General features: G+C 38.7%; 1 protein-coding gene across 2 annotated transcripts in view; it reads right to left on the bottom strand.

Moving 5' to 3' along the window:
• Positions 1-23415, bottom strand: part of HSD17B4 (hydroxysteroid 17-beta dehydrogenase 4) — a 127173-nt gene that overhangs the window by 93429 nt on the left and 10329 nt on the right. For both annotated transcript variants that reach the window (XM_079918110.1, XM_079918109.1), the window contains one exon: positions 463-515. The gene's annotated coding sequence lies outside the window, so the exon portion shown is untranslated. Of the gene's footprint in view, positions 1-462; positions 516-23415 lie in introns of those variants that run through there.

The raw sequence follows: 23415 nt of genomic DNA, 5'->3' as shown, positions 1-23415 counted from the left end.
CTTCCCTAGTGGCACAGTGGTTAAGAATCTGCATGCCAATGCAGGGGACACGGGTTCAAGCCCTGGTCCGGGAAGATCCCACAGGATGTGGAGCAACTAGGCCCGTGCGCCACAACTACTGGTCCTGTGCTCTAGACCCCACGAGCCACAACTACTGAGCCCACGTGCTGCAACTACTGAAGCCCCGGCACCTAGAGCCTGTGTTCCACAACAAGAGAAGCCACCACAATGAGAAGCCCATGCATTGCAACAAAGAGTAGCCCCCACGCGCCGCAACTAGAGAAAGCCCACGTGCAGCAACGAAGACCCAACGCAGCCAAAAATAAAATAAATTTTAAAAAATTTAAAAAAGACATAGTGATGATAAATAAAATACAAAAAGAGAATTATAAAGCTAGGATCAAACAAAAATCTTTGTATTTCCAGATAGAAACCCAAAGCAGAGAATGGGGCTATACTCACAGATCTATCCTCACAACTTACTGGAATCCAAGTGCAGAAGCAGGAAAATATACCTGGAAGGTAAAGGTGATAAAGGAGACTGGGGCTCAGCTCTCTGAGAAGTCATCAGCTAGTGTCCTTCTGTTTAAAAAAAAATTTTTTTTAATAGCCATCCTGAAACTCTGCCTGGGGTTCAGTTGATACATAGAAAGAAACTTCCTCCGTGAATGTCGGACATTCCTTATGAGATCATGTTACTTCTTCCTGAATTTTATCCTTTAGAAAAGAGCTTGCCAGATGAGGTGTCATGAATGGGTTACAGATGTGCATGAAATTTTGATATCCTCAACCCTTAGTGCGGCTGTGGAGAACAGAATGGCTAGAACGCCCTGGCTGATCTCTGACCTGTGACCATTCTTATCTAGAGTTGACCCTTGAACAACATGAGTTTGAATTGTGCAGGACCACTTATGGGTGAATTTTTTTTCAATAGTAAATGCTACAGTACTACAAGATCTGAGGTTAGTTGAATCCATGGTGTGGCACCATGGATATGAAGGACCAACTATAAATTATATGAGGACTTTCAACTGCACAGAGGGTCAGCGCCCCAACCCCTGTGCTGTTCAAGGGGTTGTTCAACCCCTGTGTTGTTCAGCGCCCCAACCCCTGTGTACTTCTGTCAGAATACTGCAGGAATATTTTATATGTGTGCTGCGATTTGAAAATATTTAGGAGTTAAAATATTAGTACTTCTTATAAGAATCTTCATTAGCTTGCTAGGGCTGCCATAACAAATACCACAGACTAGTGGCTTAAAAAACCGAAATTTATTTTCTCACAGTTGGAGAGGTTGGAAGCTTAAGATCAAGGTGTCGATTTGTTTGGTTTCTTTTGAGGCCTCTCCTAATGGCTGCAGATGGCTGCCATTCACTGTGTCTTCACATGGTCTTTTCTTGCAGCAGATACCCCGGTGTTCCTTTGTATGTCCAAATTTCCTCTTCTTACATGACACCAGTTAGATTGGATTAGGGCCCACTCTAACAGCCTCATTTTAAATTAATCTTCATTTTAAAGGCCCTGTCTCTAAATACACTCACATTTTCTGGTCCTAGGGGTCAGGGTTTCAACAGAAGAATTTTGAGGGAACACAATGCAGCACCAACAGGGATTACTGTTGATAAACTCTTACTATTTTACTTGAAAATATCTTCATTTCACCCTCAGTATTAAATGATAATTCAGTTGGATATAAAACTGTCAATCATAAACTATGATCAAGTAGGATTTATTCCAGGGATGCGAGGATTTTTCAATATCCTCAAATCAATCAATGTGATACAACACATTAACAAATTGGAGAATAAAAACCATATGATCATCTCAGAAAAGCAGAAAAATCTTGTGATAAAATTCAACATCCATTCATGATAAAAAAACACTTCAGAAAAGGAGAAAAAAGGGAACATACCTCAACATAATAAAGGTCATATATGACAAACCCACAGCTAACATCATACTCAATGATGAAAAGCTTAAAGCATTTCCTCTAAGATCAGGAAGAAGACAAGTATGATCATTCTCATCACTTTTACTGAACATAGTTTTGGAAATCCTAGCCGCAGCAATCAGAGAAGAAAAAGAAATAAAAGGAATCCAAATTGGAAAAGAAGAAGTAAAACTGTCACTGTTTGTAAATGGGATGATGCTACACGTAGAACATCCTAAAGACACTGCCAGAAAACTACTAGAGCTCATCAATGAATCTGGTAAAGTTGCTGGACACAAAACAAATACACTGAAATCTGTTGCATTTCTATACACTGACAACAAAATATCAGAAAAAGAAATTAAGGAAACAATCCCATTTACCATCACATCAAAAAGAAATACAGAGGAATAAACCTAAGGAGACAAAAGATCTGTACTCTGAAAACTATAAGATGCTGATGAAAGAAATTAAAGACCCCACAAACAGATGGAAAGATATACCCTGTTCTTAGATTGGAAGAATCAATATTGTTAAAATGACCATACTACCGAAGACAATCTATAGGTTCAATGCAATCCCTATCAAATTACCAATGGCATTTTTTCGCAGAACTGGAACAAAAGATTTCACAATTTGTACGGAGACACAAAAGACCCCGAATAGCCAAAACAATCCTGAGAAAGAATGTTTGAAGGAATCATCAATGTTTGAAGGAGCTTGAAGGAATCATCCTCCCCGACCTCAGACCACACTACAAAGCTACAGTAATCAAAACAATAAGGTACTGGCACAAAAACAGACAAAAAGATCAGTGGAATAGGATAGAAAGCCCAGAAATAAACCCATGCATTTATGGTCAATTAATCTATGACAAAGGAGGCAAGAATACACATTGGAGAAAAGACAGTCTCTTCAGTAAGTGGTACTGGGAAAACTGGTCATGTAAAAGAATGAAATTAAAACATTCTCTAACACCATATACAAAAGTAAACTCTAAATGGATCAAAGACCTAAATGAAAGACTGGATACTATAAAACTCCTAGAGGAAAACATAGGCAGAACACTCTTTGACATAAATTGCAGCAATACTTTTTTGGATCTGTCTCCTAGAGTAATGGAAACAAAAACAGAACTAAACAAATTAAACTTAAAAGTTTTTGCACAACAAAGGAAACCATAAACAAAATGAAAAGACACCCTACAGACTGGGAGAAAACATTTGCAAAGGATGCTACTGACACAGAATTCATTTCCAAAATATATAAGCAGCTCATACAGCTCACTATCAAAAAAACAAACAACCCAAACAAAAAATGAGAAGAAGACCCAAATAGATGTTTCTCCAAAGATGACATACAGATGGCCAACAGGCACATGAAAAGATGCTCAATATTGATAATTATTAGGGAAATGCAAATCAAAACTACAATGAGGTATCCCCTTACACCAGTCAGAATGGCCATCATTAAAAAGTCTACAAATAATAAATACTGGAGTGTGTGTGGAGAAAAAGGAACCCTCCTACACTGTTGGTGGGAATGTAAACTAGTGCAGCCACTGTGGAAAACAGTATAGAGATTCCTTAAAAAAATAAAAGTCAGGTTACCGTATGATCCTGCAATCCTACTTCTGGGCATATATCTGAAGAAAACTCTAATTCAAAGATATACATGTACCCCAATGTTCACAGCAGGACTATTTACAATAGCTAAGACATGGAAACAACCCATATGTCCATCAACGGATGACTGGCTAAAGAAGGTATGGTATATATATATATATATATATATATATATATATATATATATATATATACACAATAGAATATTACTCAACCAAAAAAGGAATGAAATAATGCCATTTGCAGCAACATGGATGGACCTAGAGAATATCATATTAAGTGAAGTAAGTCAGTCAGAGAAAGACAATTATCATATGATATGACTTATATGTGGAATCTAAAAAAATGATACAAATGAACTTATTTACAAAACAGAAATAGACTCACAGACATAGAAAGCAAACTTATGGTTACCAAATGGGATAGCAGGGGGCGTGGGGGGAAGATAAATTAGGAGGTTGGGATTAACATATACACAATACTATATATAAATAGATACACAATGAGGACCTACTGTATAGCACAGGGAACTATATTCAATATCTTGTAACAACCTATAATGGAAAAGAATCTGAAAAAGAATAGATATATCTACATATGTATAACTGAACCACTTTGCTGTACATCTGAAACTAACACAACATTGTAAATTAACTATACTTCAATTTTTAAAAATTGTTTAAAAAATGTCAGCTGGTGTTATATAAAGTCTAGCATATTATATATTATGCTAGATAATATGAATATTATGCATATTATACTATATTAAAAACTTTAAATTATCTTTCACATATACATATATATTTAACATATGCTGGAATATACATATTTAAATATACTCTAGAATATATTATATATAAAATATTATATATATACATATTAATATGTATATATATACATTCATATGTGTGCATGTGTGTGTGTGCGTGTGTATATATGTACACATATACATTCCAGCATATAGCTTTAAATGGCCAGGCATTTGAAGAAACAAGACAATGTGAACAAAATTCATGAGAAATCAAAGGTTATAAAACAGACACCAAGGGCTTCCAGATAAGAGTTACTGACCATAGATTTCAAAATAATTATTCTCATTTGGTTCAAGGTAATAAAAAATGATTGAAAATTTAAGCCATGAATGGAAAATTTTAAATGATCTAATGGATTTTTTTAAATAATAAAAATATAATGACTAAATTAAGAATTTCAAAAATGTATTTACTATCAAATTACACATGATAGAATTAGTGATCTGAGATAGGTCAAATAAAATATGTGAAATAAGCACATGGAAAAAATAAAAACATGAAATACTGGAAAAAACTTAAAGGTCAAAGAGATATGTAAGAATTCCAAAGTAGAGAACAGAGAACATGAAGAAAAAGCAATATTTGAGTAAATAATGACTGACAATTAACCAAAACTGATGAAAAATATATAAACCATCTAATTTTAGAATATACAGGCAAGATAAATACAAACAAAACTAAACCTGACTACATAATGGTAAAATTACAGAATATTGAAGAAAATATGAAATCTTCTAGGTAGCCAGAAAGAAAATATTCAAATGAACAAAAGTTTAATTTAGTTTGTTTTTTTATTTCTTTATTTCTTCCAGTTTTCCAATTATTGAGAAATAATTGACATACATCATAATATAACTTTATGGTCTACAGCAGGATGGTTTGATTTTTTGATTTGCGTATACTGTGAAGCAACTACCACAATAGGCTCAGCTCACATATAGATACAATAAAAAGAAAAAATAAGCAAAAAGGAAAAAACTGTTTCTCCTTGTTACGAGAACTCTCAGGGTTTACTCTCTTAACAACTTTCCTATACAACACACAGCAGTGCTAGCTATAGTCATCATGTTGTACATTACATCCCTAATATTTATTTATCTAATAACTAGAATTTTGTACCTTTTAACCACCTTCCTCCAATTGCCCTTCCCCCCACCCTCAGCCTCTGGTAACTACAAGTCTGATCTCTTTTTCTATGAGTTTGACATTTTTTTTTTAGATTCCACATATAAGTGAGATGACACAGTATTTGTCACTCTCTGTGTGATTTATTTCACTTAGCATAATGCCTTTAAGGTCCATACATTGTCAGAAATAGTAGAATTTCCTCATTTTTCTGACTGAATAATATTCCATTTTGTGATAGATACCACAACTTCTTTACTCATTTTATCTACTAATGTACACTTAGGTTGTTTCCATCTCTTGGCTATTGTAAATAATGCTGCTATGAATATGGGAGGGCAGATATCTTTTGAATTAGAGTTTTCATTTTCTTTGTATATATTCCCAGAAGTATTAGAATTGCTGGGTAATATGGTAATCTATTTTTAATTTTTTGAGGATCCTCCATATTGTTTTGCAGTGGCTGTACCAATTTACAATCCCACCAAACCCTTTCTCCTCATCCATACCAGCATTTGTTATCTCTTGTCTTGTTTATAATGGCCATTCTAACAAGTGCGAGGTGATGTCTCATTGCAGTTTTAATGCATTTCCTTAGTTACTAGTAATGTTGAGCATTTTTTCCATGTGCCTGTTGGTCTTTCTTATATCTTCTTTGAAGAAATGTCTATGCAGGTTCTTTGCCCATTTTTTCACTGTTTGGTTTTTTTTGCTGCTGATTTGTGTAAGTTCTATATATATTTTGGATATTAATCTCTAATCAGTTATAGGGTTTCATATATTTTTCCCATTCCATAGGCTGTCTTTTCACTTTGTTGATGGTTTCTTTTGCTGTACAGAAGCTTTTTAGTTTGATGTAGTCCCACTTGTTTATTTTTGATTTTGTTGCTTGTGCTTTAAGTATCACATTCAAGAAATTACTACCAAGACCCATGTCAAGGAGCTTTATTCCCAGGATGGGGGGCAGGTGAAGTCAAGGAGGCAGAATAGGGGGATGCAGAGTTCACATCTCCTCACAACTAGGGCACCTACCAGGCTCTGGTGGGGGACCTTGGACACCTAAGGGGACAGGAGGAACCCCTGCACAACCAGGTAGGACGTGGGGGGTTGGGAAGAGGGGAGCAAAAGTGGAGGCAGGATAGGACTGGTGCTCCTGAGGGGCAGCTGGGGGAGAGGAGGGGTTCTAACACCCAGAGGGGCCCACTCACCACTAGGGGATCAGCAGGGACAGGGAGATACCTTCAGGGGATCAGAGGGGAATGTGGCCAGCATTTCCCCCACTTGCTTGGGCAAGCCTGCTGGGGTCCCAGGCCTGAACCTCCACCCTCTGGGGCCCCCTCCAGTCACGCATGTCCTGTGGGCATGGGAGGGAGGAGAAGTAGAGGCGAGAGAGAACCAGTACCCCAAGGGGCAGCTGGGGGAGGGGAGGGGTTCCCATGCTCGGAGGGGCCCACTCATGGTGAAGGGATCAGTGGGGACAGGGAGAGAACTTCGGGGGATCAGGGAATCGGAGGGGAATGCAGCCAGCATTTTCTTGACCTGCTTGGGCCCCAGCAAGCCTGCTGGGGTCCCGGGCCTGAACCTCCGCCCTCCGGGGCCCCCTCCAGCCGCACTGAGCCTAGGCCCAGCTGCCCCTGCCTAAGCCCCGCCCCCCCATCTAACCCCCCAAGGCCTTTTCCGGTATTTTTTTTTTTTTTTTTTTTTTTTGCTGTTGTGGTTCTGTTTTGCCTTCTTGTTGTTGTTTCATTTATATTATTATTTTTTCTAATATATTTTTTATTTTTCTAACTTTATTTTATTTTTTATTCTTTGTTATTTTTTTTTTTTTTTTTTTGCTGCACCCTGCAGCTTGCAGGATCTTGGTTCCCAGGACAGGGGTCAGGCCTGAGATCCTGTGGTGGGAGTGCTGAGTCCAAACAGCTGGACTAACAAAGAACTTCAGACCCCAGGGAATATTAATTGGTGTGAGGACTCCCAGAGGTCCTCATTTTGGCACCAAGACCTGGCTCTACACAACTGTCAGTGTTGGACTGCGAACTCCAGTGTTGGATGCCTCAGGCCAAACAACCAGTAAGACAGGAACACAGCCCCACCCATCAAAAAAAATGATATGACATAAAAATATGTTACAGAAGAAGGAGCAAGGTAAAAACCTAAAAGATCAAATAAATGAAGAGGAAATAGGCAACCTACCTGAAAAAGAATTCAGAGTAATGGTAGTAAAGATGATCCAAAATCTCAGAAATAGAATGGAGGCATGGATTGAGAAAATACAAGAAATGTTTAACAAGGACCTAGAAGAACTAAAGAACAAACAGTGATGAACAACACATAACTGAAATGAAAAATACACTAGAAGGAATCAATAGCAGAATAACTGAAGCAGAAGAACGAATAAGTGAGCTGGAAGATAGAATGGTGGAAATAACTGCTGAGGAGCAAAATAAAGAAAAAAGAATGAAAAGAAATGAGGACTGTCTCAGAGACCTCTGGGACAACATTAAATGAACCAACATTTAAATTATAGGGGTCCCAGAAGAAGAAGAGAAAGAGAAAGGGTCTGAGAAAATATTTGAAGAGATTATAGTTGAAAACTTCCCTAACATGGGAAAGGAAATATCCACCCAAGTCCAGGAAGCACAGAGAGTCCCATACAGGAGAAACCCAAGGAGAAACACACGAAGACATATATTAATCAAACTAACAAAAACTAAATTCAAAGAAAAAATATTAAATGCAGCAAGGGAAAGCAACAAATAACCTACAAGGGAATCCCCATAAGGTTATCAGCTGATTTTTCAGCAGAAACTCTGCAGGCCAGAAGGCAGTGGCATGATACATTTAAAGTGATGAAAAGGAAAAGCCTACAGCCAAGATTACTCTACCCAGCAAGGATCTCATTCAGATTCGATGGAGAAATCCAAAGCTTTACAGACAAGCAAAAGCTAAGAGAATTCAGCACCACCAAACTAGCTTTACAACAAATGCTAAAGGAACTTCTCTAGGTGGGAAACACAAGAGAAGAAGAAACCCCACAAAAACAAACCCAAAACAATTAAGAAAATGGTAATAGGAACACATATATCAATAATTACCTTGAATGCAAATGGATTAAATGCTCCAAACAAAAGACACAGACTGGCTGAATGGATATAAAAGCAAGACCTGTATATATGCTGTCTACAAGAGACCCACTTCAGACCCAGAGACACATACAGACTGAAAGTGAGGGGATGGAAAAAGATATTCCATGAGAATGGAAATCAAAAGAAAGCTGGAGTAGCAATGCTCATATCAGTTAAAATAGACTTTAAAATAAAAACTGTTATAAGAGATAAAGAGACATTACTACATAATGATCAAGGGATCAATCCAAGAAGAAGATATAATAATCGTAAATGTTTATGCAGCCAACATATAAGTACCTCAATACATAAGGCAAATGCTAACAGCCATAAAAGCGGAAATCAACAGTAACACAATAATAGTTGGGGGGGAACTTCCCTGGTGGTCCAGTGGTTAAGAATCTGCCTTCCAATGCAGGGGACGCAGGTTCGATCCCTGGTCAGGGAATTATGATCCCACATGTTGTGGGGCAACTAAGCCCATGTGCCGCAACTACAGAGCCCATGCACTCTGGAGCCCATGTGCCACAACTAGAGAGCCTGCGCACCGCAACTACTGAGCCCACACGCTCTGGAGCCCTGCACCACAACAAACATCCCGCATGCCACAACTAAGACCCAATGCAGCCGAAAATAAATAAATAAATATTTAAAAAATAATAATAATAATAGTGGGGGACTTTAACATGCCACTTACACCAATGGACAGATCAACCAGACAGAAAATAAATAAGGAAACACAGCTTTAAATGACACAATAGACCAGATAGATTTAATTGATATTTATAGGACATTCCACCCAGAAGTGGCAGAATACACTTTCTTCTCAAGTGCACAGGGAACATTCTCCAGGATAGATCACATCTTGGGTCACAAATCAAGACTCAGTAAATTTAAGAAAATTGAAATCGTATCAAGCATCTTTTCTGACCACAACGCTATGAGATTGGAAATCAATTACAGGAAAAAAACTGTAAAAAACACAAATACATGATAGCTAAACAGCATGCTACTAAATAACCAAGAGATCACTGAAGAAATCAAAGAGGAAATCAAAAAATACCTAGAAACAAATGACAATGAAAACATGATGACCAAAAACCTATGGGACTCAGCAAAAGCAGTTCTAAAAGGGAAGTTTATAGCAATTCAATCTCACCTCAAGAAACTAGAAAAATCTCAAATAAACAATCTAACCTTACACCTAAAGCAACTAGAGAAAGAAGAAGAACAACAAAAAAAAGCCCCAAAGTTAGTAGGAGGAAAGAAATCAAAAAGATCAGAGCAGAAATAAACTAAATAGAAATTAAGAAAACAATAGCAATAAATAAATAAGGTCAGTAAAACTAAGAGTTGGTTCTTTGAGAAAATAAACAAAATTGATAAACCTTTAGCCAGACTCATCAAGAAAAAAAGAGAGAGGACTCAAATCAATAAAATTAGAAATGAAAAAGGAGAAATTACTACTGACACCACAGAAATACAAAGGATCAAAAGAGACTACTTCAAGCAACTATATGCCAATAAAATTGACAACCTAGAAGAAATGGACAAATTATTGGAAAGGTACAACTTTCCAAGACTGAACCAGGAAGAATTAGAAAATATAAACAGAAAAATCACAAGTAATGAAATTGAAACTGTAATTAAAAATCTTCCAACAAAGAAAAGTCCAGGACCAGATGGCTTCACAGGCGAATTCTATCAAACATTTAGAGAAGAGCTAACTCCTATCCTTCTCAAACTCTTCCAAAAAAATTGCAGAGGGAGGAACACTCCCAAACTCATTCTATGAGGCCACCATCACCCTGATACCAAAACCAGACAAAGATATCACAAAAAAAGGAAATTATAGGTCAATATCAATGATGGACATAGAAACAAAAACATTACGATTTGCACTTTTCTAATAATTAGTGTCAATGTTTTTCAAGTTGCCTAGGGCAAACAGGAATTCACTGAAGGGCAGAAAACTCATGTCAGTTTGCCATTCTGTGTTTTTTTTATATGTTGATCTTGCCGTTCCCTGAACATATTGTTCCAGAAGGCAATATTAAAGGACAATCTCATAGGAGGTTGGAGCACTATATTTTCTTCATTGTGAATATGCTCTCAGGGTTCACACGGATGCAGGTTTTTTTGTTTAAACAGAAAAGAGGGAAATAATTAGTCCTTCCTAGATGCAGAATATAGGGATTTTGATCTGAAAAGAGTGTGAAGAGGTTATGGGGTATCACCTCACACTGGTCAGAATGGCCATCATCAAAAAATCTACAAACAATGAATGCTGGAGAGGATGTGGAGAAAAGGGAACCCTCTTGCACTGTTGGTGGGAATGTAAATTGGTACAGCCCCACTATGGAGAACAGTATGGAGGTTCCTCAAAAAACTAAAAATAGAACTACCATATAATTCAGCAATCCCACTACTGGGCATATACCCAAAGAAAACCATAATTCAAAAAGACACATGCACCCCAATGTTCACTGCATCACTATTTACAATAGCCAGGTCATGGAAGCAACCTAAATGTCCATCAACAGAGGAATGGGTTAAAGAAGATGTGGTACATATATACAATGGAATATTACTCAGCCGTAAAAAGGAATGAAATAGTGCCATTTGCAGAGACATGGATAGACCTAGAGTCTGTCATACACAGTGGGGTAAGTCAAAAAGAGAAAAACATCATATAATATATCTTATATGTGGAATCTAGAAAAGTGGTACAGATGAACTTATTTGCAAAGCAGAAATAGAGACAGAGATGTAGAGAACAAACTTAGGGATACCAAGGGGGGAAGGGGGGGGTGGGATGAACTGGGAGATTAGGACTGACATATATACACTACTATGTACAAAATAGATAACTAATGAGAGCCTACTGTATAGCACAGGGAACTCTACTCCATGCTCTGTGGTGACCTGAACGGGAAGGACATCTTAAAAAGAGGGGATATATGTATACACATAACTGATTCACTTTGCTGTACAGCAGAAACTAACACAACATTGTAAAGCAAATATACTCCAATAAAAATTAATTTTAAAAAATAACACTTTTTTAAAAAAGAAAAACATTAAGAAAAGAAATAAGGAAAAGAGACTCTGCCAACCAAATGTAAATTGGAAGAAAATCACAACGTGCTGGAGCTAAAAGCAATCTTAGCGGTTGAAATACACGGCATTAATGTCCTCAATTCTTTACCCTGCCCTTATCCACATCCTTCACATACGACCCGGCAGTACCTTCTCCCAGGAAAGAGACAGAAGATACTTCCCTACCCCTTGCTTTTGGGTTTGCCACATGATCTGCTTGGGTTAATGGAATGTTAATAGAAAATAGTTTGTGCTAGTGTGCCTGCTCTTTCACATCTGTCAGAGCAGGAGAGTAAGCCTGGGCTAGCTGAGGAGAAGGATTAGAGACCTACAGGGCTGAGCCAGCCAGGGATGTACCCAGCCAAGAACAGGAGACCCTCAGGTGACCTACAGATCTGTGAACCAGGTAAATGCCTATTGCTGTGGGATACTGAGACTATGTGGTTGATTGTGCCATATATTAGTTGATACCATACCCAACAACTTCAACTCCTTCAATTTATAGAGGAGAAAACCAGACCCCAAAAGTGGAAGCAGATGGATAGTAGTGGAAACAGGGCTGGAAGTTAGGATCTGAAACAGAACCTTGAATATCTGAATATTAACTCCAGCCTCAGATATGCACTGGCCACACGGACACTGGAAAGCCAATTAGTTTCTCTGAATCTCAGTGCTTTGTTGGAAAATGAAGGTAACATGTACCCTAAATAAAAACTAGAAATTGTCTGGTCTAAATAAGGTATTCGATATGAAGACACTTTGTGAAAAAGGGATAAAGACACTCAAGTGGTTAGTGTTTAATGGATGCCAAGTGCATGATGAAACTTTTGCTTACATGATATTATTTTATCTCATTTAACCTTTAAAATACCTACCAATTAATAAGGTAGGTGTGCACTCATTTGTTGAAAATCAGGTGATTACCGTGTGCTTACAGAGCCAGGTCCTATGTACATGTAACGAATAAACAAATTCATGCTGAGGGAACTGAAGTAACTTACCCAAGTAACTTAACCTCAAAGAACTTGGCATGTTTTTATTAATCAGTAGGGAGCTTGATGATTGTAGCTCAGGAAAACTGTTAACTATTGCAAAATAACTTTCTGCTACTGGTCACCCAGAAACATGCTACAAAGTTATTCAAATTAGAGTGTCTGCTTTTAGAGCTTTGATCTGAAAATTTTATTAGAAACATCTGTTTTTACTATCCAAATGTCATGATATATATGCCATGCCACCTACCATTAACAGTCACTGGGGTCTCTAATCACAACATTCCATCTGCTCTGGAAGATGACTACCGTTCTCTCTGGGGCACTCCCAAGGGCATAAGGTGCATTTCAAATGTGCCACATGGCCTATATTTTGATTCAAACTACACCCAACATACCTTTAAAACTCAACAATACGTATCTTAGGTTTAACTTCTCGGCATGAGAAGGACTGACTCTCTTTTAAGGTATCCGAGAACACTTTTCAAAATTAAATACATCAATATAGGCCCCTGCAAATACGGGGGGAAAAAACATAAGAGAAAAACAGATTTTATTTGCACCAACAAATATTTGGGAAAACAGGAGGTGCCCTAAATTACTGGGAATGCTTATTAGCAATAGAGAATCTTGCCCTGAGTGAGACTTAAGAATAGCCACAAAAAGAATGAAAATTGTGTAAAGGCAAATAAACTTCTTTTCTCAGCTTCAAGAGTACTGAGTTCAAACACCATTCCTGGCTTCCTAATTGCATTGTAGTTTTACGTATGAGAAGAATGTTCTCTGAAGTGAAATCTCATGTAATTTCTTAGGGTCTTCAGGAATTTTAGTTAATCCAGATTAAAGTAAATCGATCAGAATATGAAAGGATTAAGAAAATATGCTTTTATTCCACCTCAAAATCTCTTTCCCAATAAAATATATTTGATATAGATTCTACTAGCAGGTCTTAAAATTTACAATATTCCAAAGAAAATGAGGGATGATGCTGGAGGAGGACAGTGGAACCCCGCCAGAATTTGAGAGGACTTCCCTCTGGGCAAGGTTTCATTCTGATTATTTTCATTGCACTGAGTCACAAATTTCAGGACACAAAGAAATGAAGGGGCAAGGAGTAAGGGCTTCTTCTTCAACTTCCTTCAAAGCTTTATTTTTGAATAGAATCCTTGAAGTCACTATTTCTGAACAAAAGTGTGTTGTGTATTTCATATTCTTTTCTTATTCTTTTCCTTGTTGAAATATTTATAATGTATATTGTGAAAAGAAGCACACATTTGGAAAGAATCTCTTTGAAAACTTGCTTAATTGTGATAGTTAAATAGCTTAATAGTAAATAACTAGCTTAATAGTAAATATATTATGTACATATAACTACATAAATATAATAGTATATATAATTATATATAATAGTATAATAATAGAAGTGTAATATTAGTGTGTGTGTGTATATATATAGTATATATGGACAGTATTTCCGTTCAGAAAGGGCATTTTAACTTAAACGGTCTTCATTAACAGGTAAAATGCATGGAATTTTCAGCAGGAAAATATTAATACACATTGTGAAAGATAATTGTGACTTTGTGGTAGTATCCTACTTTCATTTTGTAAACTCTGTGAAGGGCTTGCTTATCCCCTGCCTGCATTTCAAGCAACACTTACCAGTGACTGTGTCAGATTTAAATCATAATTTACAGTCACCAACACAAAATTGCTCCTGAAAAAATATTATTCTATTTTTTAGCATTATTGAGGTATAATTGAGAAATAAAACTAAGATATTTCAAGTGTACAATGGGATGATTTGATAAAAAATATTTATTTTAAATGGAACTCATCTATGGGTAGGAAAGTGAGTTTTGTATTTGTTATGTTTAATCTCTGCCCAAATCAACTTCCCTTTTATTTGAGGTTAAGGAACATAAAAAGTAGAGCTTGGGCTTTTATATCTTTTAAGTGGATTTCTGCTTAAAGATACTAAAAGACAGCAGCTACACTAAAATGCCTTCTTCAGTCGGCATGGTATTTATGTGGTGGCATAATATTTTGAAATATCAGCAGAAGTTCTCCTCTTTTAATCTTTTGGGTTTTTTTATAAGACCATGGCCTTTTCACCATTCACGCACCTAAACTGTGAGACATTCATAAAGAAAATAATTTTATAGCAAAAAGAAGGCATTTGGGATTCTAAAGGCAAAATCCTGAGTCTGAATAGATTTGAAGACAGAGTTAGAGACAGACTTCCTACCATGACACCATGACAGCCAAAGATTCTCCTGATTTGATGGTGGGAGGCAGGGGACAGGAAGGGCAGTAAAGAGCCCAAATGGAGAGGAAATAGGGAATAAGTAGAACTTACAGTTCCCTAAGAAAGGTGAGTCCTGGTCCCTGGCCACAGTAAACTGAATAATTGAAATCCAGATTGTTTGAGGATGGTTATAGGTGCACCTGGAGATCACTATATCTACTTCTAGTTACCATTAAAGGCAGGTGCGAAGGGAGCAAAATATTCTAAGGAGCCTCTATTCCGGAGGCCAGCATGAGATTGAGATCTACTTGGGTGAAACGCTGAAGTAAGAAGCACACTAAGGCTCGACTGTCAGCCTGCACGGCTCCAGAAATAGTTCTCAGCCACGGAGACCACAGCAAATAAAAAAGGAGAGGAAAGTGGGGTAGAAGGTGAAAGGTCTTCAGCTCTTCTTAAGGTTCTTGGCAACTGGTCTGCAATCCAGAGACCCACCTTGGTGTGGGGAGAAGCAGGCATGAATCCTCAAATAGTAAAGGAGATATTTGCATTTTAAAGTGATCGGTAGGGCAGCAAGCACAGAGCTGAAATAGGTGGAAGCACTGTAGGCTGGTCTGTGTTATGCCTCCCTTGAGGGTGACTTGGAGGCTCAAAAGTGCCTGACAACCAGGAATGTGCTGCTTACTTGCGCTAATTCTGAGCAAGAGCTCAGCGTTCACAGCCCCGGAGAAGCTGCTGAATAAATACGATTCATTGCCTCTCATAAAGCACAGCTGCGGGAAATAACCTGCAGAACCTGATAAAATTTGGGGAACTAAAAGGGAACAACTTTCTATTTTTCAATCTGTTCTTTGAAAATAGTTTTTATATTTAAAAAAGAATCCACTAAGTACTTTTCAAATGATGCCAATAAAATTTACCTGGGATTCTCTGTAAATATCAGACAACCTGTCCTTTTTTTTTTATCATAGAGACAAAATAAGCCAGACTCTCTAATAAATGGTCAAAGAATTTGACAGCTCAGAGGCACTACATGTTAGGAGCATGAAATATTGTACATGCTTTAAGAGGGGTGTGAATAGAGATTGGTATTGCAAAAAAAAAATGGAATTGTCAGTGTCAAAAAACTGGGACAGTGTCAAAGAAAAACTGCATTGATGGGGTTAAATAGGCAAGGAAGACTTCATTCAAGACTATTTTAGGGACTTCCCTGGTGGTGCAGTGGTTAAGAATCCGCCTGCCAATGCAGGGGACACAGGTTCGATCCCTGGTTCAGGAAGATCCCACATGCCGCGGAGCAACTAAGTCTGTGTGCCACAACTACTGAGCCTGTGCTCTAGAGCACATGAGCCACAACTAGTGAGCCCACGTGCCACAACTACTGAAGCCCGAGCACCTAGAGCCCGTGCTCTGCAACAAGAGAAGCCACCACAGTGAGAAGCCCACGCACCGCAATGAAGAGTAGCCCCCGCTCGCCACAGCTAGAGAAAGCCCACGTGCAGCAATGAAGACCCAATGCAGCCAAAACTAAAAATTAAAAAAAAAAAATACTATTGCTTAGGGGTCAAGACTACTGCAATCATGGAGAGAAACTGAACTCAACTCTGGAAACAAAAGGCAGAAGAGAACATTAAGGCCACCTTGATCAGAAGGTAGAGTTGGGTTTGGAGAGAATTCGGAAATATGTTCCCCTCCTAGCAGAAGCACAGTCATAGGGAAATGGAAACTCGGGACTTGTCGTGTCCTATTCTGTTATTTGGGAAAAGAAAAAAGAGGATTTTCTCTGCCTGGACTCTTGGCAGCGGTGTGCTAGTAAAGGGTTAACAATTTTTTTTTCTCCCTCCAGAAGAAAACAGAGCCATTTTTTGTAGTGTTTATTAATTTCCACGCTATAAATTTTCCCAATATGACCTATTTCAAGCTATCAATTTAATGATACTGCAATGTGAATTTGGGAAGGAAGGCTCACAATCAGGTTTTCAGAGGTAGAATCAGCCAACTTAAGCACATCACACTGCTTTTACGCCATACACACAGACAAAAAATGAGAAGCATCTAGAAATAATAACAATAATATATGCTAAGGATCCAACTCCTCATTAATGAGACTTTAGACAAGTATATAAAGAGAAGAAGTTTAGGGTAGGAATAGCTTAAGAATTATAACACAGACATTAACTTATAACACCTTACAAATTGCAGCTGATTTAATTCCCATTACTGAATTCTGATGAGGAAACCGAGGGTCTCAGCTTCACATAACTAGTAAATGGCCAAGCTGGGAATGGACCAGAGGACTAACTGCTTCCCAAACCCTCTCTCTCCATGAGCTCAACTCTGAACAACATTCACAAATCCTTTTCTCAAGACCTACATCCTCAAAAATATGTCTTACCTAGAGCCCACAATTCTTACAGGTAGATATATCCTTTAAGGATAAACACAACCCAGGATGCTGAAAATATGAAAATTGCTCTGTGAGAGACATCCTTATTCCATTAGCATCCCTTGCACATAAGTGGAACATATTCTGACGTGATCCAATGAAAGAGTAAAGGAGTAACTTTTTGATTTGGAAGGAGACAGTTACAGAAACTTCAATAGTTTGAAGCCTTATTGTGATAGATAGGAAAGCAAATGTTAAGTCTAAAATGAGGAGAGAGGCGAAAATAAAGGCCCCTGGAAACAATAATCGGCTGACTTATTCATCTTTGTATCCCTCCGGGTCAGAATGTGGCTGAACTCAGAGCAGGTGCTGGATACTAGTTTGAAGAAAGGAGAGAGAATTGGAGGGAAAGCCAGATGGAAGGAAAGGTAGAAAGACACAAAGACAAAAGGGAAGGAAAAAATTCAGGAGGGAGCGAGGGGGACCTGGTGGGTGTACTTTTAAAAATGTGAGGAGTGTCCAAAAATGGAGTAGAAAGGCTGTCGTCACAGCTGGGAAACGTGGCCTGACTTTGACATTCACCTGAGCACTGGTTTCTGTAGGCCAACAGTTGAGTGAGTGTTATTTGTAATCTTCACCTTGCCCACCTTGTCACACCGTGGAACTCTCTTGGTCACACCCATTTATAGGACATAGTTATTAAATATTGTGCAAGACAAAGTGGGTTCTCATGTCATGTCTTTATATTTGCATATTTAATAATAATTAAAATGAAGTCAATAAAATATGTACATATTTTTATTTTAAATTGCATAGACAATGTACATGTGTTTTTTATTTTTCTATGAAAAATAAGGGCAATTGTCTTATTTAAAGCACATAGCAATAAGGAGTGAAATTAAAATGCTATAAAATACTCTCTTTTTATTCAGTTAAGTAAATGAACTTTCTACCTGGAAGATGATACTCTCATTGGCATCCCTGTCATAGATTAATGGCAGATTTTTGGATGCTACCATTGATAAAGTATTTTTTCTGGCTTTTAATAAAGTACTGTTCCATGAAGGATATTATAATCTCCCAACATGGTTCTTTTGTAGAGTGGTTCAGTTTTTTTCCACTTGCATAATTTTCATTTGTTATCAGACAATAAAACATTTTGCTCAGAATATTTCTCCCCTCATCTTGCTTAATTTCAAATAAAATTAATGGGGATAGTATTTGGGGGCAGGGAAGAGAACCAGAATGTGAATACTCATATCATAATTCCTGTTACACACATATATCTTGAATGTGATTATCTAAACTGACTGAGATAGTAATCCCTGAAGGGGTCTTGCATGTCATAGATGTTGAACATGGATTTGTGAAAAAAAAAATGAACAGAAAATAGTTCTGTCTAGGAAGAGTTCTCCATTCACTAGACACCTCTGCCCTTCTCAAGTTATCTGCGCTACGTCACACTGTGTAGTCAGCCACGAGTATAGCCAACTATCAGAACTGGAAAAGAAATATTAATGAACCAAATTCCTTTAGACTCGCAGATGTTTGTTGCATACATTCTAGAATGGCAGTATTTTTTCCTCTTTTAACTGAATCTCCTAGGATGATAGACTTAGTGCAAAACTAGAGAAAGAAAAGAGCATTATTAAATTCACTCAGTAAACACTTTTCAGTACCTACTACATGCTGACACTAAATCACTAAAAATCCTTTCAAGAAGTAGGTAAAGAAGGATGCACCAGGCGCTGGTCAGCCATTAGAGATGCTAGACAGGCAACGACGACTATAATACAGTATTGATAAGTACCAAGATGGGGATAAATGTTTGGGTATTCGCTATCGGAACACAGCATGACAGCCCATGCAAGGACAGGGGATAACTTTGGAAGTTTTTTGGAGGTACTGATGCTGACCTAAGTGAGTACCAGTGAGCCCCTCAAAGAGAAGGGGGAAAGGGTGCTCCAGGCAGTGGTGGTTTAAACTAGTTATAAAGGAAACAGGCTGTAAAGTTATAAAGGGCGAAGGAGGATCAGAGTCTGAACTCCCTGGTTTAATAACTATTGGGTCTGGGCAGATGACTTTTCTTCTACGCATCTATCTACTCATAGGGAACCTTAGAGAGAATGAGAGAGTAAAAAAGAAAAACAAAACAAAAAAGAGTACTTGGGGACTTCCCTTGTGGCACAGTGGTTAAGAATCCACCTGCCAGTTCAGGGGACATGGGTTCGATACCTGGTCCGGGGAGATACCACATGCCGCAGAGCAACTAAGCCTGTGTGCCACAACTACTGAGCCTGCACTCTAGAGCCCGCGAGCCACAACTGCCGAGCCCATGCACCACAACTACTGAAGCCTGTGCGCCTAGAGCCCGTGCTCTGCAACAAGAGAAGCTACTGCAATGAGAAGCCCGTGCACCACAAGGAAGAGTAGCCCCTGCTCTCCGCAACTAGAGAAAGCCCGCGCGCAGCAACGAAGACCCAACACAACCAAAAATAAATAAATTTATTTTAAAAAAAGCACTTGGCAGCATGTAATTACTTAATAATATGTATTTTATCTGTGAAATTTTGGTGATGCATTCAGGTAACTGTATTTCTATAAATCTGGAGTGAAAATTTTTCAACTTAGATAATGAACATTGAGGGAGAAAAGAGAGTTGAGGGTTAAAGGACTTTCTGCTCGAAATTACTAGTTGTTGCAGGTTGTAATTTCCAGAAGCAGATACCATGTAGAGTATGGGGTACAAGATGTTCATAAAGGATCAAAACATATGAAAGAAACAATGAAACAGGATAGAGAAGAGGAAGAAGTCGAACTGTGAAGCAAGCACAAGGAAGCCCTGGCCACCCCAGCAGGGAGTCCTCGAGTGACCAGTGCCTCTTGGAGTTATGTGCATGGGCCAAAACGGCCATGTCTTTACCCCTCTGCCTGGCTACCCCAGGAAAGGCGTGACCGCAGGCAAAGCAGCTCTCAGCCACTGAGACAAATTCTCTGAAATTGGGCAGCAAGCCCTTCCCTGAAGGGGGATCTGGGAGGCACATCTCTGGATCTATTACAATAGTGTTCCCTAAAAGTATGTCCTCCTCCCCTTCTGGGTGAATGCAAGACGGTGCTTCTCAGCCCCTTATAGATGGGCTGGGCACCTCACTCTTCATGGACAATGGAGACCCTCCTTGGGAGTCTTCTGTTTCTCTCCTCCTGCACCAAGGGGACTGCATGTTCCATATGGTGGAGCTGAAGGACAGAGGAGCCTCCCTCCACCTGCATTGAAGAACAACTACATGGACATGATTCTGAAGAGTTCAACCTTCAGATGTAATGCAATGAGGAATTGTGATAAGCTCTTAAGGAAGATGGTGACATGATTAGATCTGCCTTTAGAAAGATCAGTCTGGCTACGATATGCAAAGTTTTTGAAAATCGATGAGGCTGGAGGCAGACAACTCATTAGCTACTACTTTTTGAGACAAACAGGATGACAAGGGAAAAGGATTTATAGTCAAGGAAAGAAAGTAAAGCTACAGCTAAGGGTTAACTGTACTATTTGATGACAGGTTGGATGGCGGTCAGAATACGTAGTCTGGGGTGTGAGGCTGGGCTCTTCTATTGTATTTCCCATAAGAGCGGCTTGATAGGACAATAATAGCAGCTAATATTTATTAAGCGCATTTGGGCACCAGTCACTCTGCTAATCACTATGCGTGCATTGCCCCCTCTTCTCAGCGGTCACAGTTATCCTTTCTACTCTGCTGACAGAAACCCAGCTTTATTTAGGAACTAGTTTTTTGTGTATCTTTAAGGGGCTTCCCTACCCCCAGGGGTAGATGCTCATCAGTCTATGCCAGCCATTATAATTTCATTTCCCTTATCAGTGATTTGTTACACATGGTCATGTATTAGAAAAACAAGACAAAGAGGAAAGTCTAGTGAGAGGCCTCTGGGATTGTTTTCCTCATAATTAAAAAAGGAGAAATAAAATAGGGACTCGCTTGTTCCTGCCTTTGGCACTGCCACGTGAGGCCTCTATGTTAGGAGCTACTTGTATTCTTTTTGTGCCCCAAAGGGGAAAGTCAAGAGACTCCCAGAGAGAGTGACAGGAGCCCTCACATCATGGAGCTGAGCAGGTAACCAACTCTGATAGAGCTGACCTTGGGACTTCCTGTTATGCGAGGTAGCGAATTATTCTCGTTGTTTAAGCCACTTTTAGTTTATTCAGTGACTTGCACCTAAAGGATCCTCGCTGATACACCTGTTTTAGTGTTATTATCTATGTTTGAAGGAGGTAGGAGAAGAGGTGAGGGGATAGCCCAAGCTCTGCAGATCTACCAGCAAGAGTAGGAGATCCTCTCACGATCTTGGTGGTCACCCCCGTGGAAGTACTAGAAGCTTAAATGCCAGTATTTGGGAAAATAATCTGCTTTTTTCACATTCTTTTTTCCTGAGACCCGACCTCAGGCTTTCACAATCTCAAGTTTTCTTCTCATTTTTAAGACATCCTTTGTTTCTTGGGATTTTAAAGTCACAGCTTTTTCCTCACTTCTTGCTCTGGCTCTTAACTATTTCATTAGCTCCATTCACCACATTAGATGAAGAGTGTGTCGTTAGCTCCAAATGATTGTTGGTGGCTGTTCAAGAACTGACAATAAAAAGTCAACGTTTCGGACTTCCCTGGTGGCCCAGTGGTTGAGCCCGCCTACCAATGCAAGGGACACAGGTTCAATCCCTGGTCCGGGAAGATCCCCCATGTCTCGGAGCAACTAAGCCCATGCGCCATAACTACTTAGCCTGCTCTCTAGAGCCCAAGAGCCATAACTCCTGAGCCCATGTGCCGCAACTACTGAAGCCCATGTGCCTAGAGCCTGTGCTCCGCAACAAGAGAAGCCACCACAATGAGAAGCCCGTGCACCGCAACCAAGAGTAGCCCCTGCTCGCCGCAACTAGAGAAAACCCGCGCACAGCAACCAAGACCCAAAGCAATCAAAAAAAAAAAAAAATTCAACCTTTCACTAGTGACTGGCGTGCAATGGTGTATAATTTTGTGACACCTAACAGGGTCCTATGCTCTGTAGATCACAGGACTGGGAATGGCTGTTACTATGGCTGCAGATTTTTCAAAGGGCTGTATTCTTTTGAACAGAAGACCCTGCAAACAAATTCTCAGATTCTGTCTTTTGTTTCGTCTCATTTGTGGCTCAGGTGAAACTATTTTTCCCATCAGGATAAAATTGTTTAGATTTTTTTTCCTTCAATAAATACAACCTTAAATAGTATAACCTTTAGAAAATGCTCTCTTTTCATTTTAACTTTATAGTAGTTATCTAATGAAGGCAAGATATTCCTGAAGGATAGGCAAAACTGGGAAAATTGTGTGTTCCAAACCAAAAAAGAAATCAGAGAATGTTAACCGAATCTTAACTTGAAGCAAATCTTATTTTTCTCAGTCTTCTTTTTTAGTTCTAAGTTGAGTATTAAAGCATAGAGCACAATGACATCAATACATTCTCTTAGCAAAATGCTATGTATCCCAAAATGAAGCATGGTATCAAATACAAATTCCTCCACTTGGGGTTTGCATCCCGTGTTTTCTCAAAGACTTTCCTCAAACACTCCCTCTCCTGCTTCAACCAATTCTCAGTTCTTGATGGAATATTACCACCAGCATACAAACAAGCACTAATATTGGTTTTTTTCAAATCAAATCAAATAAAACCTCCCATGACTTTGACCTGAATCGTCTTCCCACCATTCTTCCATTCCTTCCCAATTCACTGTACATTTTCTTGACAAATATAGTCATGTCAATATGATCTCTACATCCAGTCCAATCAAGTTTCCACCCCTTCTATTCCAGAAAAAGATCTTGTCAGGGTCACACACACAAAAATTTATCCAGTGATCACCGTTCTTTCCTTAACCAGACCTTTCCATTGCTTCCAACATAACTGCTCACTTTTCTTCACAAAACTCTCTCATCTCTTAATGTCTACGACCCCATGTGCTTGTACCTGAGTGCCTGCATTATTAGCTGCTTCATCGCAGTCTCCTTTGCTGGTTCATTTTCTCCTCCTCCACC

The sequence above is a fragment of the Stenella coeruleoalba genome (genome assembly GCF_951394435.1).
Source record: "Stenella coeruleoalba genome assembly, chromosome: 3".
In the NCBI taxonomy this organism is placed as follows: Eukaryota; Metazoa; Chordata; class Mammalia; order Artiodactyla; family Delphinidae; genus Stenella; species Stenella coeruleoalba.
Note: the sequence above shows the minus strand (reverse complement) of the source record. Positions and strands in the feature narration are given on the sequence as shown.